This window comes from Podarcis gaigeae (assembly GCF_964106915.1).
Source record: "Podarcis gaigeae genome assembly, chromosome: Z".
NCBI classification, from domain to species: domain Eukaryota; kingdom Metazoa; phylum Chordata; class Lepidosauria; order Squamata; family Lacertidae; genus Podarcis; species Podarcis gaigeae.
In genome coordinates, this window is record NC_139691.1 from 32,397,507 (window position 1) to 32,420,157 (window position 22,651).

General features: G+C 46.5%; 1 protein-coding gene across 3 annotated transcripts in view; it reads right to left on the reverse strand.

Annotated features, from left to right (window-relative positions):
* The window catches only part of NHSL2 (NHS like 2), a 113,224-nt gene that overhangs the window by 63,963 nt on the left and 26,610 nt on the right, over nt 1–22,651 (reverse strand). The window lies entirely within an intron of this gene.

Below are 22,651 nucleotides of genomic sequence, written 5' to 3' on the forward strand. Positions count from 1 at the left end.
ACCCGGTGGCCAAGCAGCGGGGTCGCCTTCGGAAACTGTTCTCTGCAGCAGGCAATGCTCAGTACCCAAGGGCCTTGGCTTGGAAAGTCATCAATCACTGAGAAGAGGGCTCCCCAGAGCATGTGCAGAGAGTCCCTAGCCATCTCTCCCACGGAGACTCCATTCGGACCGGGAAGCACTTCTGTGAGCAAAGGCGGGGGAGTGGGTGGAGAAGAGAGGCTCAACTTGCATGTTGCTGGTGATAAATAGCACACTTCTCTAATGTGTCAGCCTCTATTAGCTGGGAGGCAAGGGTGCCCTGCAAAATGTACACGTGGCAGGTCAGTGAACACAATACACAGGGTGTCAGATCGTGTTGGGTCTCTCTAACATTAAGCAACACGCAGAAAATGCTCTATTTGTTTGGAAGAAACTCTTGACATTTTGGGAAGCAGTAAGGCAGGGGAGGGGGATAGAGAGTCTGTGGGTATCTTGTCTGAAATGTGCACACAGCAAATGTCCACAGAAAGAGATGAATAACCATATGCACTTGTGTGCCTCTAAATTGCCACAGATGCACACAAGCAATATGTGCTGCTAGAAACCTTCAGGCAGAAACCTTGTACACAAATGCAACCCCTCACCCCACAAGAACAAACCAGAGCATGCACATGAACTGCCTTGGACTGCAGCCATGGAGAAACCACTGCCAAGACTTTGAACCTATTTCTATCACCCTCCTCTTACCAAACCTGCCCTTTTATCTGACATGTTGCCTGATCAAAGAGATCTTAGCCAATTAAACTGTATGAGTTTTAGCTGGTCAGCTGAGCATCAAAAGAGGCTGCAATCCTAAATAGGACTGACAAACGTTTCTGAATAAGGATCTATAGGATGGCACAGTGAACCTAAATGAGTTTGTATATGAGTTGGGGGGGAGCAATAGTTCTAAAGCACATAACATACTTTGGGTTGTTGTTTTTCAGATCAGAGGTTGGGAACCTGCAGCCCTCCAGATGTTGCTAGACTCCATTTGCAGCTGAACAACATCTGGAGGGCTACTGTTTTCATTAGGGTTCTGCTTGTTTTCAATGTATGGGGATTGTCATCTGCAAGCATCCTCTTTGCAGAGGCATTTTGCCACCATCACCTTCTCTCTCTCACACACAGAGTGGAACACTGCTTCTACAACAGTACTTGCCATCTGCAGTTTATGTAAGTACTTCTATTAATAATAAGGATAATGTTTTGAAATTAAAAGTGCCATTACTCAAGGTAGCTTTTTAGTCGATCAAAACGCTGCAGCCCAGCTCACATGTCTCTAGAGCAGCTAAGGAGGGGTGGCAGGATCAGGCCAGGAGCCCTTCTAGTCCAGCATCCTGTTCTCACAGTGGTCAACCAGATGAGGGTAATTAGCTATGAAACCCCAACATTTTGAATCCCCTCCAAACCTGGGCCAAAGGTTTGCAGTCGTTTTGCAGAATTTTGTAGTGGAAACCCCGCATTTTGCAGCCCCCCATAAACTGAGCAATTGATACATCAAACAGGGCCAAGCAGATGCCTATGGGAAGCCTAAAAGCAGGACTCATGTGCAGTAGCTTTCTACCCATTAGTGATTCCCAGCAACTGGCTTTCAGAAGCATTCTGCCTCTGACTGTGGAAGAAGAATATATCCATCAGGATTAGTAGCCATTGATAACATTATCCTACACAAATTTGTCTAATCCTTTCTTAAAGCTACCCTTGCTAGTGGCCATCACTGCCTCTTGTGGGAGCAAATTCCAGTGTTTAGTAATGTGATGTGCGAATAACTGTTATCAAGCAGGAGACCTGCTGGTTTGGGGGGGGGCGTGTGGAGATTAGAAATAAGACTACAAAGGTTTATTTAAAAAAATAAAAATAAAAGACTCTGCTGGCTCAGTCAAAGCTTGGAACAAATGTTCAGAACTCTTTTTGGATTCTGTGCTTAGTCCCGAAAAGACAAGGCAACATGGGCAGATCGGGAAGAGAGGAGCGGCTGCGAGCTGTGAGGCATATCCTGCTTGCTCCGAAGCCTTCTCTAAATCTGTGCTACTGATGCAGCTCAGGGATGATGCTGATGGCACTCTGCTCAGCGAGGCTGCAAGTGCCCAGAAGCTTCTGGTCCAAGGTCACACATTTCCTAGTTCCTCCACAGACTCCATCAATTAGCAACTAACGGTGCAATCCCACACATGGCATGTCTAATCAGAAGTGTCACTGAGTTCAGGGGGCTCAGTTCCTAGGTAAGTAACCATGCAACTGCAGCCTGGATGTGCTTCACAGGCCCAGTGAGAAGATGAAGTGGGGCCACTCCACCTAAGACACTGAGAAAAAGAACATTAAAAAACAAGCTACCACCATATTACACCAGAGTGCGGAAGCAATTTCTGACCAGAGGCCTTAGATCAGGGGTCCCCAAACTAAGGCCCGCGGGCCGGATAAGGCCCAAGGGACTTGTTTATCCGGCCCATGGCGACCCCCGCCACCCACTGCCACCGCTCGCTCTTACTGGTGCTGCGCTGTGCGGCTGCCCACTTCCGGGTCAGAGGAGCACTGGAAATAGCTTGTGTGCATGCACAAGCGCTATTTGCGCATGCGCAAGCGTTATTTCCAATGCACATCCAGGTCGGAGGAGTCCCGTGCACATGCACACAAGCTATTTCCGGTGCTTCTCCGACCCGGAAGTCACCGGAAATAGCGTGTGCGCACACGTATGGGCACACGCTCTCCGACCCGCGATCGGCGCTGGAGACACCGGCCTGAGGCGCAGTAAGTTTGCTGATGCCTGCCTTAGACAGAGCTCCTCTCACTCCTCCCCAAGATAGCTGCACTACTGGTTTGGGTATGTTGGGATCTCTCAAATGAGCAGAGATTTAAGGCTGAATCTCTGCCAGCTCCCTGTTTGCCTGTAGGAGCCCCTTTATAGTGGGCATGAACTAGGGCTGCCACCTTTGTTGTGGCAAAATACAGGGCAGGGCAGTTGGGGGGCAATTTCCATCCGGTGCTGAAGTGTCTTCAAAGCAATCCATTACTATTTATTGCAGGCTAACTGGGTGGCCCCTCTGGAATGTGTCACACAGGCACATGTAAACACACACATACACACAAATTTGTAAATCTGTCTGTGCTTGGCTACTCAGAGATACATGACCTTTCACACACCTTTTCAAGCACATGCATTTGGAGAGGTTCCCAAACTTTGCACAGAGAGAGAGAAGACCTGAAATACAGGACAAAACACTATTAATACAGGAGGTAGGTAGCATTTTACATTGAAACACAGGGCAATCCTATCTTATACAGCAACCCTAGCATGAACATATGAAGCCATGCTGTTTGTCCATCTAGGATCAGGTTGAAGCTTCTATAGGGAATGAGGCATCTCCCAGCCCTATTAGATCCTTTTATCTAGAGATAAGAACTCGCGAGGCCAGCACTGGAGGTAGGCACTGTAAGGCAGCTAAGGCCCACAGACCAGAACCCCCCCCCCAAAAAAAAACACCTTATGCCTGCATCCAACCTCCCTATGTTTATAAGCGGCTGCCTTATACTGAGTCCATCCAGCTCAATAACGTCTACTCTGATTGGCAGAAACATTATAGGATCCTGAGCAGGTGTTTTGCTCTACAGTACTGACATCCTTTAAACTGGGGAAGCCAGGGACTGAAACCGGAACCTTTTGCAGGTGAAGCAGTTGCTCCAGCCACAGAACCAGGGGTGGGAACAAAAGGGACTTCTGCAAGAAAACTGGGGGCAACTATTTATGGTAGGTTCCCTGTTCAGAGTGGTTCCTCTTCCAAGGGAACTCTTGGAATGGTTGCTGTGTGAGGGGAACACGGGTCTCTGAACAACTCTCAGCACCCTTAGCAAGCTATGTTCCCCAGGATTCTTTGGGGGAAGCCATGACTGTTTAAATTATTATTATTATTATTATTATTATTATTATTATTATTATTAATACCCCACCCATCTGGCTGGGCCTCCCCAGCCACTCTGGGCTGCTTCCAACTTAATATTAAAAAACAATACAGCACCAGACATTAAAAACCTCCCTAAACAGGGCCACCTTCAGTCGTCTTTTAAAAGTAAAATAGTTGTTTATTGCCTTGACATCTGCTGGGAGGACGTTCTTAAAGTGGTACGATACTGCTTAAAATGTGTAGCAGTGATGCAAGATGCTGCATCAGTGACTGCTGGACATTCCCTCTGGGCCAGAAGTGGATTATTTACTTATAAATAATTTCTGGAACACTCTTCATTTAAAAATTGAAACACCCTGAGGCATTTTACAAGAGGAGACAGCAACGAGCTGAATCAAAATGTCAGTCCTGCACACAGTGTGTATGCAACAGACCATTGCTTGGTGGCAAAGGTGCATGGTTTTGCATGTAGAAGGTGCTAGCTTCAAACCTCGGCATCTCCTGTTGAAAGGATCAGATGACGACCTGTGCTCGAGATGCCTGAGAACTGATGCAAGTCAACCAATGATACTGGGCTGGACAGACAAATAATCGTGACCTCCTATAAAGCAACTTATTCTGTTCCTAAGTAAGGTTTTCACATCAAGGGTGGGAGGGTGCTTTCAGGACCCCAGAATTCGAACTCCAGGGAGGGGTTTACAGAATGAGAAGGAAACAATGAGTCCTAGAAATCCCACCTGCATTCATTTAGCCTCGCTTTATAAACCACTGTTAGTTCCCCATTTTGCCATTCATTAAAATCCATCAAATTCTCTCTTGGATTTATGAAATTGGGATGTGGAGGGTGGAGAGAGAGAGGCTGCCTGTATGTGGGAGGCAGAGAGTAGACTTCAGCACATACTGGCTGTTAAAGAACAGAAAGATAAGGACAGAAAAGGGTCCTTTGACAGGAAGGCTTGGAGATGCCTAACCTGAAATTTTGATGCCAGTTATTTCTGAAAAGCTGAAGTCTATATGAGAAAAAAACACCCCAAAGCTATTTTGTGCCTCACTTACAGAAGCCAATTCCCCACTATCATCTGTGCTAAGAAGACAGAGTACCATAAAGCACTGGAAAGTTGCTATGGAAACAGAGGCAAATTGGATCAGTACTCAGCATCCCTTGGCAGAAAAGCTCCTTCATTGACTGCTGAGGGAGCCCAATTCCATGGGCATGTGTATAGAAACCCAACCACCTGCCCAGGCAGCAGTGCCATGCCAGCAGCACAAGCCCTCAAGGTGACACTCGCCACCCAAATGAGAACAGCAGCCAAAAATGTGCAAGCCAAGCCCACCAAGTGGCACACAACTGCTGCAGAACTTGGCTGCCTTTGAGCCCCCATAATGCCCATGCAACTGAGATGTGTGAAAGTCAATTAACATCCACAAAGAGCAAAAGGTAACACCCTAGTCCTGTGTTAAGAAGAAGAAAAAAATCTCCTGCAGGTCCAGCCTCAGGTCCCTGGGGGCAGAATTCTGTTGGGTTCTCCTGACCTTATAGACAAGGCTTAAAGTTGCCATGTTTGCTCTTGTGCTTCTGCTTTGGCTGTGTGCACACTGGCACATGCCTGGCAGAAATTAAGCCGGTGCTGCTTGATGGGGAAGACGTCTCCTGTTGAATTTCTGCCTGTCTGGCAACTGTTAATGGGGAAAGGCTATAAGCTTTATGGGCCAGTTCAGTCCTTGGTTATCTCTGAGTCAGGCTAAGAAAGACACACACCCCCAATCTTAAATTCTGAAGAGCCACTTGTGGCATGCTCTCCTCAGGGAGGTTAACCTGGCACCTTCCTTACATACCTTTAGGCACCAGGCAAAAATGTTCCTCTTCATCCGGGCCTTTGGCTGATTAATATTCCATGGCCTTTAAAATGTGCAGGGCCTTTTCAAAGCTGAGCCCCATATATATTTATGGAACCTGCCCACCCAATGGAGGAATGTCTGGGCCTGGCTCCTTGCTTGATTGCTTAAAAACTTTTTTGATTTCAGTCTCTCTCTGGTTGAAATGAAGGGCTAATTTTGCAAACTGTTGTTGATCCCTGTTATTAAATCTACAATTCTGCTACTGGTATGTGTTAAGAATTTTTAAAATGGCTTTTCTTTTGGTTTTAAACTTTTTAAATACAGTCGTACCTTGGTTGGTCGAACGTCCTGGAACTTGGATGTTTTGGCTCACGAACGCTACAAACCCAGAAGTGAGTGTTCTGGTTTGCGAACATTCTTTTGGAACCTAAACGTCCGACGGGGCTTCCGTGGCTTCTGATTGGCTGCAGGAACTCCTGCAGCCAATCAGAAGCCATGATTTGGTTTTTGAACGTTTTGGAAGTCGAACGGACTTCCGAAACGAATTCCATTCGACTTCCATGGTGCGACTGTATTGACTTTTCAATATTTTTATGATACTGCCTTGGAGGAGGGGACCCTTTTGAAAGGCAGCATATAAATCTTTAAAACACACACAAGTCCCCACTTCCTCCCCAATCCCATCCTATACCCTCCGTTCAACACTTCCTTAGGGCAGCACTTGGGGACATGTTTACCATTAGTCCAAATAGGGGTTTATTTGTTGAGGCAGAGGAGTCAAAAAGAAGGAAGGAGGAGGACTGGAAACAGATGGCTTCAGAGACATAGAAGAGGGGGGAAATGGGAAGGGGGCAGAGAGAGAAGCACCATATTTTACAACTTGAACTTATTAACACCTTCCTTGCCTGTTTAATGTACACTTTTGCATGCATAGGATAGGTCTGATTAGTTCAAATGTCGAAATGTGCTTTCCACAAACCAATGTTTTCAGAAAAGGGCAAAGGCTTGTCCTCACCCACCCACCAATAATATGGGGGGCGGGAATCACATTCTTCCATGTACATTCAGACTTCCACATGACCTTTTTTTGGGGGGTGGGACCAGGATGTTTTGCTAATTTGAAATATAAGCCGTAGCCAGTCTCCAGCTTGCTTAGGATCTTTAGATGGGATTATAGGAAGTTGGCTTATACTGCGTCAGATCTTTGGTCCATCTAGCTCAATACTGTATACACTGACTGGCAGCAGCTCTCCAGGGATTCAAGCAGAGTTCATTCCCAGCCTTATTTGGAGGTGCTGCACATTCAACATAGCACCTTCTGCATGCATACTACTAAACTATGGCCTTTTATTCTGAGTTCTCACAGCATGCAAAGCTTGCTCAGAAGGCAGGCCACATGCCATGGCACAGATGATTGACAGCAGCATCTTCACTGTTGGGACCCGTCTCATCTACAGCTAAAATTTGCCATTTTAGCTAAGTGTTATCTGCGGCTGGTAAGAGCTCTTTCACTATTTTTCACCAAAAATAGCACCTTCACAAGCATTACTGCCTGCAAAGATTGCTCACTCCCTTTTTTTGGGGGGGGGGGAGAGGAAAGGTCAGCTTCCTGTGCCTTAAAGAACCAAGCAGATGTTCTAACAGGCACAGTTTTCCACGAAAGCAGGAAATGCTGCTCCCACTGGATATTTGTATAGCATGCAAAGGAACCCATCAAGAAAAATAAAAAGTTAGCTGCACCCTTTTTTCTTCCTGAGGAAATAATCCAGCAAGAGTGCCACCCTTCACTCAGAACACATTTGCATTAGAATCCCCCACTCAATGCATTTTCAAGATCACTTGAAAACCAGATGAGCTAATCTGCCTTAAACACCCCTTTGCAAATGCAAACACAGGGTGTGTGAAGCTCAGCAAAGAGTGGGTTTTAACCCTTTACAGTGCACTTCCCTATGTACGCCTTGCTCCAGATTATTAGGATTTTTATTTATTTGATTTATTGCCCATCCTTCACCATAAGGCCCCAGGACAAGATCACAGCAATTTAAAAATGCAATACAGTGGTACCTCGGGTTACATTTGCTTCAGGTTACATATGTTTCAGGTTACAGACTCCGCTAACCCAGAAATATTACCTCGGGTTAAGAACTTTGCTTCAGGATGAGAACAGAAATCGTGCTCCGGCGGCGCGGCAGCAGCGGGAGGCCCCATTAGCTAAAGTGGTGCTTCAGGTTAAGAACAGTTTCAGGTTAAGAACGGACCTCCAGAACGAATTAAGTACTTAACCCGAGGTACCATTGTATTAAAAACAGCTGAAAACAAATTACAAATTAAGAATAAGCTGGGCCCTAGTATATACAATGGTACCTCAGGTTACATACACTTCAGGTTACATACGCTTCAGATTACAGACTCCGCTAACCCAGAAATAGTACCTCGGGTTAAGAACTTTGCTTCAGAATGAGAACAGAAATCGTGCTCTGGTGGTGCGGCGGCAGCAGCAGGAGACTCCATTAGCTAAAGTGGTGCTTCAGGTTAAGAACACTTTCAGGTTGAGAACGGACCTCCAGAACGAATTAAGTACGTAACCAGAGGTACCACTGTATAGGCTCTTCAACTGGTCTGAAGCTGGCATTAAGGACATGGAGCCTGTTATCACAGCAAAGTGTGAGGCTCGTGTGACCTACAAGCATGCACGCTGCAAGAAGATGCCTGCTGCACTAAGAAAGCCAAGGTGTGATGCCCAGCAGATTACAAGATGATGTGCTAAAGGCTTCTGGTTGCAGCTGTGTCAGAACATTCAACTCTTTGCTGACAGCGGCAAAGGCATGAAGACAGCCTTTGGACCAACAGTCAGGAAAACTGCACCGCTGAAAACTTTGTCTAGTGAGATCATTGCAGACTGCAGAAAGCAAATGAGCCAATGGGCAGAGCACTATCAAGAACTGTACTTGCAGGAAAATATGGTCTCCAGCACAGGAACTGACAGCATCCAGACTCTGCCTGTCTTGGAAGAGTTGTGTTTCCCTCTTTCCCTCAACAAGCCTGAGAACATCAACTCTCAGGCACGTGGTAAAGGCCCCAAGACAGGATGGAATCCCAACAGAAGTGTTGAAAGCCAGCTTCAATTCCTCCCTCAAGATGCACCTCCACAAAATGTTGGGGAAATGGATCCACAAAACATGCGTGTAAGAACAAAGATAACTGTAAAAACATCCACAAAACATGCGTGTAAGAACAAAAATAACTGTAAAAACTACCATGGAATCTCCCTGCTGAGTACTGTGGGGAAGGCCTTTGACCTTGTCAGCTGAAATGGACTCTTCACAATCCTCGACGATTTAGGATGCCCACCTAAGAGACAAGAAATGCCGTGGTGCACCTATAGCAGTAAAACCAGATGCCTTCATCTTCCCTAGCTGCAACAAAACATGTCTCTCCCATATTGTCGCAGCAGGCCCTGTGGCTCTCCAACTGTCTGACTTTACCCCAAAAAGACACAATCTTCCACTGTCTCCTGAGGCTGACATGCCAACGATATATTGGCAAAGGCCATAGTAAAGAGGTGTGTCTTCAACATAGGATAGGAACTATTTAATTAAACTGCTGTGTTCTCACAATTAAGGTGGGATCTATAACTTTCAAATCGCTTTGTGGAGGATGGTGGAGGGAACACTTTCTTTTCAACCGTTTATCACAGCACTTGGAAGTGATAATAGCAGCATTAAGTAATCTTGCTAAGTAATCAGCACAAGTCCAACTGTTTGCTTTCCATAAACATTAGAAGGGAATATACCTTTCTGTTCAGATTTAACTAACCTGCAATTGGCTGAGTGTATTTGAGGGGAAGTTATCTGGATTCTGTGGTATTGTGAACACCCCTCCATCCTCTATTATTATTATTATTATCCCATCATTTGACTTTAAATTTATGAAAGCTGCCTTCAACAGTTTTTGTAAAAAGTGATATAAATTTACGTAATAATAACTACATTTTTTAAAATTGCATGCAGTGGTTCTTTATCCCAGGGGGCACATGACTGCAAATAAGGAGAGCACCCAGCCACAGAAGGTGCTTTCTGCTCCACCCGCTGCTCCACTGTCCCAACATTGTGTACGGTAGAGCAAAGGAAACTTAGGACAAGGAGCTTCTGAATTATAACGGAAGTCATAAGAAGCTACCCCTTATTGAATGGACCCTTGTTTTCCAAGGAAAAGTGACTCTCCAGGGTTTGAGACAGGAAATTTTTCCTAGCCCCACCTGGAGATGCCTGGGATTGAACCTGGAACCCTGGCACTGAGCTACCCTGCACCTGGGTGTCTTTCTCACAGTAGGAGGAGGGTGTGTGCACACCAGGCTGCATGCAACCCTGGTGGAGCAGGTTGGCAGACTGGGGTTGGGTGGATGACAAGTTGAGAAACGCGGGCGGGGTGTGTGTTTGATTTTAAATAAAAGTTTTGAGGAAACACTGCTATAGTAACCGAGGGTACAAATGTCATATAAGACGGGGAGTGGGGACAAAAAAACACTGGCCAACCCTTTTCCTTCATTATTCCTTCCTTACAGGTCACTCTCTCCAGGACCACTCAATTCTCTTCCTAGCTAACAAGGAAAATAAAATTGATGGGAGCCCAGGGCTCACCTGTGAAAAGGGATTCATTAGGGCTGTTGGTCTGGTTTTAATGCTAAAATATTTGAAGTTATGATAAAAAAGAGATTTGTCTCTAAGCATATGCAGAGTGTACTCTCCCTCTCTCTCTCTCTCTCTCTCTCTCTCTCTCTCTCTTTTTTACTCAGTCATTCACGCAAACAAACCTAGCCCCTGCCTGCCTGAAGATTTGGGAGGCACCACGCAGTTGTCACACTTTTCTGGAAGCAATTCCTCCCTGCAGGACACCCACGGGCTCCCATGCAATCCTTTCCAGAAGGGTATATGCCCACGTCTTGTTAGCACCACCCTTCCTTCCCTCCCTCCGGCGCTCCCATGCCGCTCGTGCCACAGTGCCCTGCAACTACCCACATGGGGAGTTCCGGCTGCTGCGCTCCCCTACAGCCAGCGGCATCACAGCCCAAAAACATAGCACGAAACGGAATGACGGGGGGACGACCCAAAACACTGAATGCAGGCAGTTTTACATACTTGGCTGTAGCTGCTGCTGTCGCTCTGGGAAGCCTCAGATGAGCATAGCCCAAAGCGGGGTGGAACTGCTGTCCATCTCCCAAATGAGTCACAAGCCCCCGCTGGAACCTGGGCAGTTCCCAGGCCCTCTGCCCACCCGGAGCAGGCTACTCCCCACCTCACAGCCTGGGCTTGGGAGGGGGCCTGCAGCAGCTCACCCCTTTTTCACTGCCTTCCCTAACTCAAGCCAGATTTGCTTCAGGCAAAGCAGTCTCCTGCAGTTGTTTCTCCCGACCAGGCCCTTCTTAAAGGCACAGGCCCTAAATTTGCTGGGCAGTGGGATTCTCCGTCATGCTCCCTGCACCCATGCAAGCCTTCCTGCCCAGCTCTGGAAAAGAAAGGTTCAGGGCCTGACAGTGGAACATGAGCACAGGGCAAGTCCCTAGAGAAGAGGTATGAGGCCTGTGGCCTCTTCAGAAGTTGCTGGACTACTACCACTTCCAGCACACACACACACACACACACACACACACACACACACACCGGCCAATTGAGTCATCCTGGTTGGTCTTGGAAGCCCACAACATCTGGAGGGCAACACATTTCCCAACCCTGCCCTGGCCTGCACAGGCCAAGAGGATCACTTTCCTTAGGTCTCACCAGCACTGAATAAAGTTATTGACATCTTGTCTTGAGAGACAATGGAGTGCACCTCCAGGGGTGAAGTCAGACTGTAGCATCTGTAGGACCAAATTGTCCTTCAGGGCCCAAGTCTGGGCAGTGTGCATGGAGGTCCTGGGCTGCCCAGGCAGCAAGCAAGACCCCCTCTTGGCCTCTCTAGTGTGTTCCAAAGGAAAGCAGAGCAGTAGGTTTGGCACCACCTTGCCTGCAGGAGTTTCCGGAAGGAGGTGTACATTCAACCGTCTTAGAGACTCTGCGTTGGATTTGTGAGGTAAACAACTTCAAAAACAACACACTGGCCCTTCCTATGTGTGTGTTTTTGATAGGCAGGAACAAAACAGATGTTGTCATGGCATGGAGATAGAATGACCTCCTCCACCACCTGTTCTTCTTAATCTACCCATTCTTCATCCTGAGGCCCAGGGAAGGTTACAACAATTAAAATGCAATATTAAAAAACAGTCTAAAGCAACTTACAGTAATAGAAATAAGGTGGGTCCTTTTATTTATTTAATCTCCTTGAACATGCGTTGAGTTACCATTTTGCATTTTTATATTGCAAACCGCCCCATGATCTTCAGGTGAATACGGTACAAATTTAACCAAATAAAATAAGTAAGTAATAAATTGTCAGAAGCCAGGGTGAAGTGCTGTGTCTTTAGCATTTGCCAGAAGCTGTACAATGAAGGACACATCTGTGTGGAGAGGGAATTCTACAACATAGGGGCTGCCACAGAGAAGGCCCTCTCCTGGGCCAACAACTGCCCTCCCCACAAAAAACCCCAAAAAACTTCTGGAGGTTCGGGAATTATTCAGATTATCTTATCTTAGCACTGGAGAGGGTCTGTGAGGAAGGAAGCAGTCTTTCAGGTATTTAGGGATAGAGTACTTTAGGGCTTTAAATGCCAACATGAGCACCCTGAATTGGGCCCAGAAACAAACTGCCAGCTAGTACAGCTATTCTGAAATGGGCTATATGCAAGATCTAAACGGAACCCCAGCCAGTAATCTGGGCAGGGCATATTGGACATTTCTGTGTGTCATGCTGCCAGAAAAACATGGGGCCAGGTCTGTAAAAAAAAACAATAAAAGAGTTAGCAAGGGCAGTAGAGTTGATTCAAGTGGCACGGGCTTTCTTTAACCACAGAACATTGAGGGGGGGGGGGGGAGAGATAAAGGAGATTGGCTATGCCACCCCAGGGACCAGGCATTTACAAAAGTCAGGCAGGCAGGCATTAAAAGGAGCTAGACGAGAGAGGAGGAGGAAGCCCCAGTGAGGGACTGCTCTCCTCCTCCCCTCCTTTAATAAAACAGGATGAGGTATTTGCTTGGTAATTTGCCCAGCCATGGAATGCCAATTGGGAATGAGTAGTGCAGACAGAAACACCCTTGGATCCTTTTATGCACCCAAGAGGAGGCACAAATTTTATTTCCTTTTATTTATTTAATCTCCTTGAACACAGAGCCAGGAAGATTATGGGATGGTGTTGGCAGCATTAGACGTCTAACGTGAGAGAAGAGAGGTATTAGGTAGGCCTCTCTAACATTGCAAACCTACAAACTTCAGATCCCAGATTTGTGCAGTTTGGTTGTTGTTCACGGGGCAGGGGAGCACTCTGCACATTCTCAATAGTGCTTTCCCCAATGCTGTTCAACCTTTCAAGGGCAACATGGTAACTTCCAGGCAGGTTTTTGTGGACTCGGTACCATTCACACATATTGTGCCCATAGCATGCATATGCCATTTTATTTTATTTCGAGATTTATTAGCAGGTGTTTTATTATTTCTTTTAAATGCCATTTTCTTATTTAATTCCAATTCACTGCTTCCATGGTGGTGGGGGGGAATAGTAGGAAACACCCCCCCCCCAGAAGTGCAAAATCTAGATTATTTATTTATTTATACCTTGCCTTTTTCCTTGATGGGACTCAAAACGGCTTAGATTGTGTGTGTGTGTGTGTGCACGCACGTGTGCATATGCACACAAACTATGTGGTGGTACTGTAATTTGATGGAGATGCTGCAAAAAACAACAACCCACCAATCTTGTGTGCGTGGGTAGCACAAAGTCCACAATAAATTGACATGTGGAAGTATCATGTATTGTAAAAAGGTTCCAATCCGGGCAAGCATGCTTTATCTGTTGAGTTCTGGCACGAAGCTCTGGTTCATGGGGTTGGTTCACCCATGTGCATGGCCAATAATGAAGGGCAGGGCAGTCAAGGACTGCCCAAAAATGAAAGCAACAAATATAATGTGAAGGGCTCTTCCACTATACCTGAAGGAGCATCTCCACCCCATCGTTCTGCCCAGACGCTGAGGTCTAGCGCTGAGGGCCTTCTGGTGGTTTCTTCACTGTGAGAAGCCAAGTTACAGGGAACCAGGCAGAGGGCCTTCTCGGTAGTGGCACCCGCCCTGTGGAACGCCCTCCCAGCAGATGTCAAAGAGAAGAAAAACTACCAGACTTTTAGAAGACATCTGAAGGCTGCCCTCTTTAGGGAAGCTTTTAATGTTTAACAAACCGTTGTATTTTAATACTTTGTTGGAAGCCACCCAGAGTGGCTGGGGAAACCCAGCCAGATGGGCGGGGTATAAATAATACATTATTATTATTATTATTATTATTATTATTATTATTATTATTTGTTGAGGATATTTCAATAGAAACCAGATGGGATGTCATGAATGCTGCTGTAGCTGCATCCTGAATTTGCAGAACCTGAGTGGAATTGCTAAAAAAACGGTGGGATGGCACCTTGTACGCAACTCCTGCAGCCAAGCTGGTGTCAAATGGATAACTCTGCTTTCCTTTGGACCACATCAGCAAGGTGGGGGAGGGAGGGGTCTTATCATCTAGGCAGTCCAGGACCTCTTTGCACACTGCCCAGCCTTGCACCCCAGGGAGGTCACTTTGTCTTCACTACCCTCCACCCCCACCCCACCCAGCACCCTCCATTGTCTCTTGAGACAGATGATGCCAGTATCAGGCTTGAAAGAAGAATGACTGGAATAATGATGGACAAACAAGGGAGTGGGCTGGACCATTGGGTGGAGTCAGAGTGACAGGTAAAGAGCGCTGGTTGGAAAATGAGGACTGGAGTAGGAAGAGAGAAAGAGGAGATGAGACGAGACAAGACGGAAAATGCAAATGCATACAAAAGTCAGTCATTTTAAAGTAGGATCTAAAACTACAAATCCCATCAGCCCCCGACTGGCAAAGGTTGTTTTAGCATGTCTGTATTCTGATCAGGGTAGACTCAAAGGTTATTTGAGAAGGAGCTACCATCAGTAGGTGGCAATAGGTATTTTAAGGGAAGTTTGGACTCTGTGAAGGAACTGAGAGACTGACTGCATGGCCACCCAGGGACACACCTGGCAGGAACCCCAGAAACATCACAGTATATCCGTGGCTGGAAGGGGGGGCAATGGAAAGAGAGAGCTATTGCCTTCATGCTCTGCTTGTGGGTTCCCCACAGGCATAGGTTTTTGGGCAAGTTGGATCCAGCTGGACTCCTCTTGCAATCTGACTTCTCTGCACAGATTGCAAGGTTCCAGGCTCCTTGGCCTGACTTCTGCATACCGCATCAATAAGATGAAGTCAGACGTGTTAACAATCAGATCATATTCCCAAACACATACTAAAAACATAACGGAACTCCATATTACCATACTGTTAAGTCTGAAAAGCGGATTTAAGTATTTTATTATGAGAAGAGTGTAACTGGGGCACAGCTAACCTCCTGCAAACAAATCAAAACCCAGGTATTATTTATTCATTCGATTTATCACTCACCCAATAATAGTAGTTCTCTGCATGACGTACACAATAAAACCGGTTAAAAATCAGAAGTCCGATTTGCCTCTCCTCTGTTAAGTGGCACACCCCTGCCTTTTGTTAGCTTGTGGAAATACCTTCAGTTGGGATCTTTGGATCTCAAGAGATCGCAAGAAGCCAACACTAGCTTTGCAGAATCACACCGGAAGCCTGTTTGGCCTAGCATTCTGTTCCCACAGTGGCTAACCAGTTGCCTATGGAAAGTCCACAAGCAGCATATACCCCAGGGATACGCATATCAGTTCCTCCAGTACTCACCTCTATTATTAAAAATCTTTCCACAAAGGATGTTCTCAGGACTTGCAGTTTCTTTGCTGCGGTCTGTAACCTTCTGCAAAGCTTTTTCCAATGAGGTGGCAGGACCATATGCTGTGCAAAACAGAAGCATCACCACCCACCACCCAAATGCTCTGTGACCAGGTTGCCTCTGGAAAAACTCCAGGTGCACAATGCTGACAAGATGACAGCCAGATAACAGCTCAGCACGTGCAGACAGGCATGCGCGCGCGCACACGGAACAACTTTTTTTTTTAAAAATGAGATATTTTAGAACAACAATGAGAAACTAAGAGCTGGATGTTGCCCTACAGGTCTTCACTATCTTCCTCCCCAGATGACACCTCTCAGTGGCCCTGCCCCATATCCTGGCCAAAAGGTGTCTTAAGAGCTATGGTAATTCTTGTCCTGGCATGGGTAGAAACCTCTGGCTTTTGCATGGCTGGTATGTAAGCCAACTGAATGAAACCCCCTGCAGTGCTGCACCCGCCTTTTTTGCATTGGCAGAAGATTGCAGGCTGATGAAGGTTCCTCTTTCCCTATGTTAAAAGGACTGTAGCTAAGTGGAAGGTAATGCACTTTGCCTGAAAACAGGCCCCGTGTTCAGTCCCTGGCATCTCCAAGTAAACCTGGGGAAGCATGCTGATTTGCCAGTTTTACTCTACACCAGGGGTCGGCAAGGTTTACCTCGCCTGGGCCGGTTCACTCCAGCAGAGATCCCTCCATGGGCCGAATCATGCGCACACCTGCGATTTCCGGCACCTGTGCAGATGCGATTTCCGGCGCCATGGAAGCGAGTCCCCATACTGTGCTGCACCGGTTAGCGCAGCACATGGGGACTTGCCAAGCGAGTGGCTCGGTTCAGGGGCAGCTTTTGAGCCAGTTAAACAACCCCCATGGGCCGCTTGTGGCCCATGGGCCTTAGGTTGCCGACCCCTGCTCTACACGAATCCCCCCCCAAATCACAGCTTCTTCCTCTATAGGTGCATGCCGAAAGGACACAGACACAATTATCAGCATCTGAAGTAGAAGCCGTTCAGCCTTGCTCAGGCTCTGACCTATCGCGAAGGTATGGGATGCTGCCTGTTGCACTGGCTGCAAAGTTAAGGGATGTTGTCCCGTGAAGTGACAGGCCTGGGTTCTGCACTCATTGCACATCAACTCTTTTGTTTAGTTTTCTATTGCTAATCATGCAAGGACATAGGGAGGGCTGCATAAATAATGGATGGGGAATCTGTGAACTTTCAGCTGCTGCTGGACCCCAACTATCATCAGCTCCAGCAAGCATGGCCAGTGGCCAGGGAAGAAGGGAACTGTACTTTAACGATATCTGGAAAGACACAGGTTTCCTCATGTTACCTGCCTAGCACCCCATTATTGCATTTTTTATTTTTTATTCCCACATGAAAGCTTTTAACACTTTTCCTGGAACCAAGAATTTACAGTGTCAGTAATGTGCATGGAAGATGGAAGTGAGGGTAGTAAACAACAGTAAGCCACCTTATGCTGAATCATAGAGTGGTAGAGTTGGAAGGCACCCCAAGGGTCATGAAGTCCAACCCCCTGCAATACAAGGATCTTTTGCCCAATGTTGGCCTCGAACCCACAACCCTGAGATTAAAAGTCTCATGCTCTACCAACTGATCTACCCCAGTCAAATCAGACCACTGATTTTGTCTAAAGGGACTGGCATGCTTCCGCCTACTGCATGCTTCCACCCATCCATCTAAATGCTTCTAGCTTCATGGGGACACATAGGGAGCTGCCTTACACTGTATCAGACTACTGGCCTATCTAGCCCAGTACTGTTTACACAGACTGGCAGCAGCTCTCCAGGCAGGGGGCATGCCCAGCTCTACCTGGAGGTGTCAGGAACTGACGGTGGGACATCCTGCATGCAGAGCATCAAACTACAGCCACAAAACAAAACTCCACTATCTATGGTCAGTCCCTGGGATGCTACCCTGTTTCAGAAAGTGCACATTTGGTAAATTTGCCTTTGAATTCAAACTGTATCAGATTGCTCAGTCTAGTTTGTCTATCAACCATTCTCCCTTCATCATACAATGAATTTGTGCCTGGGACTCACTCACCTCAAACCTCACTGATTTCTTCCGTCAAATTGTTTTAGCAACAGCTGTTTCAAAGCAAGCAATTCCACAAGGAGGATACATGCACAAATAGTAAACACAGGAGTATTTAACAGCAGGACAGCAAGGAACAAAAAAAGCAAAATAAGACCAGAAAATAAGTGCTAATCTGGACATACCTTGGTTTCCTGGTGTGCTCTTTACACACCAGTCATCAGCCGGTTAGGAATACTGCAAATCCTGATCTGCACGCAATAGTGCAAAACCAGGAAAATGAAATATTGTATTGCTTCAAGCTCTTACTCCCTCTCAAGCGTAGCAAAGCTTTTGTAAGTAGTTAAAGCTGCAAACACTGAAAACAGCTGGGCTTCAGTTTCCTTTCTACCCCACTAGATGTTGGTCAGAGAAAGCAGGAAAGACCTCTGTGTATTATCACTTCCTTATCTTCGCATTATGAAATCTACCTTCACCCACCCTGTGTCCTCCAGGCAACAAAGAGTAAATCGGCCCTCCCCACTTACCACATAGGCCAGAGCATCTCTCAATACTCCAAGGCGGAGTCACAAGTCATCTGCTTTAAACTTCAGAAACTTTACCGCTTAACTGCATGCAAGAATCTGAAGCTGTATGAGCCCACCCTGAGCTAATGGCTTTAGGCAAGAGATAAAGTGGTGAAGCAATAGGTCCTCCCTATTAACCATTGGCTGCAACCAGAGTGGAATAAGTTTGTGGGCTGCTCCAGTGTGCTTTGTTTTTCAGTTTTTGTTTTTACACATACATGCAAAAATTGAATGTTAGTAAAGCATGCAGGCAAATGCACATGTGCAAGCATGCCTGTTAAACAGCAAAACGTTCCAGCGATCTGGAGTTAGTTGCAGCTCCTCCCTGCTGTTTGTGTTTAATGATGTGGGTTTACTCCAGTCTTATTCCAGGGGCCCCTGGCAAGATGCAATTTTTAAAAATGACAATAAAAATCCTAGCAAATATCTCCTTTGCTGGATTTATTTAAGCAAAAGCTGGGTGGTGAGGTGTCAGGGCTGCTGTAGGTAGATTCCTGAGGCTTAAGAAAACCTCAGAAACTTCATTTGGTCCAAAATGCAGCAGCCAGGTTACTGGTTGGGGTTCTGTTTACATCTCATATAACCTATTTTAAAACACCTGCCCTGGTTGCCAGTTTCTTTCTGGGCCCAATTACCTGAAAGACTTCTTCTTTACAAAACAAAAAAATTCCTTCCAGTAGCACCTTAAAGACCAACTAAGTTAGTTCTTGGTATGAGCTTTCGTGTGCATGCACACTTCTTCAGACCCTCTTGGGTGTTCAAATCAGCAATCATCTTGATTGTTCCGCAAGACAATCATGCAACAGAGAGGCGTGTCAATTTCCCATGCAGAGCAGAATGAAAAAGATCCACTCTAAAGAGCATAAGATCCTACCAAAGTGGGTGTGGTCCCCTTCTCCCAAATGGGAATGAATTTGCAAAGCAAGTTGAATAGCAGTGACCTAAAGAGGAGCAATTTATTTCTGCAGTATGTGAGCCACACCCTGAAGCCAACAGACTTCTTTGTTGTTTAGATGGGCTAAAAAGATCCAGTTAGAATGGGTGTTCACCACTCACTATAGACAACATCTCTGGGATTTAGAATGGTCAGCTATCTAGCCATATCCAAATGGCAGTGAAACTGTAATCTGAAAAAGACACATTAGCTTGGTTTGCCCATAACACTAAACCATGGTTGTGAACCATTGTTAATAAACCACGGTTATGGCTGAGGTGTCTGGCAAATGATTACATAAACCTTGTTTTATTGCATAACAGAATACCAGTGAGTGCAACAAAGCCAGCAGTTTGAATCTTTTGCCGCTATTCATTTGTGGCTCTGTAGCTTTTGGCCAGTGACAGCTCCTTAACCATAGTTCAGGGGTCAGCAACCTAAGGCCCATGGGCCGGAAGCAGCCCACGGAGGTTGTTTGACCAGCCCCCGAGCCGCCCCCGAATTGAGCTGCCTGCTGGCAAGCTGTGCTAAACCAGTGCAGCACAGCACAGGGACTTGCTTCCGCAGCGCCGTAATCACGTCTGTGCAGATGCAGATGCCGAAAATTGCGGGTGTGGGCGCTCACGTGCACGCGTGATCCGGCCCACAGGGGGATCTCCACCGGACCAATCCAGCCTAGGCAAGATAAACCTTACTGATGCCTGCCATAGTTTTTTTTTAAAAAAAGAAGAAGAAGAGTTTGGATTTGATATCCCGCCTTTCACTCCCCTTCAGGAGTCTCAAAGCGGCTAACATTCTCCTTTCCCTTCCTCCCCCACAACAAACACTCTGTGAGGTGAGTGGGGCTGAGAGACTTCAGAGAAGTGTGACTGGCCCAAGGTCACCCAGCAGCTGCATGTGGAGGAGCGGAGGCGCAAACCCGGTTCCCCAGATTACGAGACTACCGCTCTTAACCACTACACCACACTGGCTCTCTGATGCCTGCCATAGTTAAAGGAGGTAGTCTGAGTTTGCACATAACACTATGTTAACAAAGGCGTATAAACCAACTAAAAACCTTTATCAATGAGCTTACCTTCAACCATAGTAAACAAACTATTGTTAAGTTGCTGGCCTGGGTTCACACATAACCCTAAGCCACAACTTGATACAAAATTATTTCTGGCCAATGGGCAAAATCTTAATTTTCCCAACCCTGGCAAACAAAATTATCAGGTGTTCAAACCACAGCATGGGACTGTTTGAAAACCCTTTGCAAGCAGCCCAACGCTGCTCCTTAAACTTTTTTTAGGTTCCCTGCCACTGGGTTGGAGATTAGCAACCAGCCACAGCACAGCCATAGGTGGCTTCCCAAGTACTACATGCTTGGTCCACCAGTTGCTTGTTGGGGTTCTCCATCTTCACTTATCCTTTTTCAGAGAACCACTTCAGGTACAGTGGTACCTCGGGTTACAGATGCTTCAGGTTACAGACTCCGCTAACCCAAAAACAGTACCTCAGGTTAAGAACTTTGCTTCAGGATGAGAACAGAAATAGCACGGCGGCAGTGGGAGGCCCCACTAGCTAAAGTGGTACCTCAGGTTAAAAACAGTTTCAGGTTAAGAACGCACCTTCAGAACGAATTAAGTTCTTAACCCGAGGTACCACTGTATGTAGTTAAACTATGGAACTCTCTCCCACAGTGGGCAGTCTTGGCCACCAGGTGAGGTGCAGATGTTGCGGGCCTAGAAGGCCTTTAGAAGCTGGACAAAGCTGCTCTCCTACAGTGCCACCTGCAGGAGTTGAAGGCAAACTACAGTTTCAAAAAGCAGCTGAACATAATCCGCAGGCCTGTGAGTGGTCAGTCAAAATTGTGGCTTCTGTTCCAATTTGCTTGCACAAAGATTATGTGGAAGTGAGATTAGGGTCTCTTCCAACTTTACAGTTCTATGCTTTACAAATAAAATGGCTGGGCTGCTGCTCTGCCACTGCTTGAAGCAGCCCCTAAGTGGTTTTAGCATGCCTCATCTATGGCAGGCATGCCCAGCTCTCAAGAGACTGCGATCTACTCCCACTAGAAAAAAAACAGGCAGTGATCTACCCATTGGATTGACCAAAGTTGTTGAGTTTTTTTGGGGGGAGGCTTAACCGAAGTGGCTGAGCTTTTTTGGGGGGGTCAATCTGGATCACACGATCGACAAGGATCGACCAGAGATGACACGCAATCGACCGGTTGGATATGCCTGATCTATGGTATAAAACTGCCAACCCTGAAAAGTATTAACATTCAGCAAGCCTCCCCACCCCTTGTAAAAGTTACTGAAAATCTCTCCTGCTTTAAGTGGGGGGTGGCCCCATGAAATGTGGGAGCATTCACCCCCTCTTCTCCCCCCATCCCAGTTTCAAATTTCAGGTCGTAAGCCACCGGTACTCAGGGCAGGAACTTGTCCCCTTGTGCTCTGTAAAGTGTCCCATGCGCTGACAGTGATACAGAAATAACAGAAGAAGCCGCATTATACAGAGTCAAAGCAGTGAGTCTATCTAGCTCATTGCCGACTGCACTCTCAGCAGGTGACTGGGGACATTCCCATCCTGGGACTGAGCCTCGGACCTTCTGTATGCAAAGCAGCTGCTCTACCGGTGAGCTACAGCCTTTCCCATAAGGGAAAGTCCTCCTTTCCAGAACTTTCTCCTGCTATTTTGCAAACTGGTCCCATCATTTATTTATTTAATAAACTGTCTATACCGCTTGATTGTAAACACACACACACACACACACACACTAAACTCCAAGTGGTTTGAAATAGGAACAGAACAGCAAGATCCAGAACAAACACTTTGTAGTTTCAGTTATCTTTAAACCCAGTTTTCTTCCTCAACATAAGGCATAATTCAGAGCCAGCAATGGTTGTTTTACAAATCTTCCTGAGCGGGGGGCGGGGGGAGACAGTGCCACATGTCTGCGGCTGAAGTCAGCTGAAAGGAACCTCAGTGCAAAAGCACCCTATCGTCCCCTTTCTGGCCAGTCAGGGTGGGGATATAGAGAGAAGGTCTCAAGTGGGATTGAACACAATCCTAGATTTAACCCTATTAATAAATCTCCATGGAATATTTCTAAATCGATCCTTCATCTGGTGGCCTGGCCTTCAGTTTATTGACAGAACCAGCCAGATTTTTCCAGGGATGTCTAATGAACTGGGTACAAATTGATCCAACGAAACGGCAACAAACCTGCACATCCAAACCTGCACATAAACCATACATTTAAAGAGCATTCAACACACATGGTTCTTCCCCACACCAAAAAATCATGGGAAATGTGCTTTGCTAAGGGTAACAAGAACTGTGATTTTGTGAGAGGGAATCTGTAGTTCGGAGGGTTCTTTGTGGGGAAAGCATGAGCTTTAAATGTGTGTTGA